Source organism: Limulus polyphemus, unplaced genomic scaffold, assembly GCF_000517525.1.
Source record: "Limulus polyphemus unplaced genomic scaffold, Limulus_polyphemus-2.1.2 Scaffold3524, whole genome shotgun sequence".
In the NCBI taxonomy this organism is placed as follows: Eukaryota; Metazoa; Arthropoda; class Merostomata; order Xiphosura; family Limulidae; genus Limulus; species Limulus polyphemus.
Window position 1 is genome coordinate 111,915 of NW_013669134.1, and position 822 is coordinate 112,736.

At 30.2% G+C, this 822-nt stretch overlaps 1 protein-coding gene across 1 annotated transcript in view; it reads right to left on the bottom strand.

Annotated features, from left to right (window-relative positions):
• The window catches only part of LOC106469520 (ectonucleoside triphosphate diphosphohydrolase 6-like), a 43,413-nt gene extending 43,141 nt beyond the window's left edge, over positions 1–272 (bottom strand). The window contains exon 1 of the mRNA XM_022398057.1: positions 187–272. The gene's annotated coding sequence lies outside the window, so the exon portion shown is untranslated. The remainder of the gene's footprint in view (positions 1–186) is intronic.
• Between the last annotated feature and the right edge of the window lie 550 nt (positions 273–822).

Consider the following 822-nt stretch of genomic DNA (forward strand, 5'->3'; position numbering starts at 1 on the left):
AATAATCATAATTTATAATGATTAGGAAAGAAGCCGCAGGTTATATTATTATGTTTGTTTCATTTTTAACATACAACTGTAGCCCATAGAATATATATACATGTATTAATACGAACCCAATCGTACAAAACAAATCAGTTGCTATAATAAAGTTGAAAGTTTTACGGAAAAATGAATAAAACTTACCATAAACTTTCAAGAGAGAAGTTCTCCTAGAAACAAAACCAACTATGACGTCTAAAATTAACTCTAGAGCTCCATAAAACAAGACAGAGGTGTTAATTAACAATATTTTAGAAGAAGAAACAGTGCGACTCTTTTTATACTTCTGACAGTATCGATCCTATGCGTTTCGCTGTTGAAGCGACATCTAGTGGTAATATATGTAACTAATCGCTAACGTGTTTGTCAAGTTATATCTATGTACGAAACGTAACGAGCAACAAACCAGTATTATCTCGTACTTACTTTCTAATTTTTCCAAGAAGTTTTACTATTATGACACGTCGTTTATGCTACAGATGAACTAAGTAATTTTAACTTCCAATCAGAACAAGCTATCTACTCAGAGTGAAACTAAAAATCAACCCGATAAAAAGTTAATAGATAATTGAATATACTTTTTCTTACGTTCTTACTTATAAAGATTAGAATGCATTGTTTGATCAATTGGGTACCCTCGCTGTTAAAAACATTATTTTAGCTATTGTATTAAATCTAAGTTCTATAAAAACGGTTGATATAATTCTAATTGACATGCATTGCGCCAGTTTTTTAAATGTGACAATCTCTTAATACGGAAAAGTCGTTAACTTTACATGA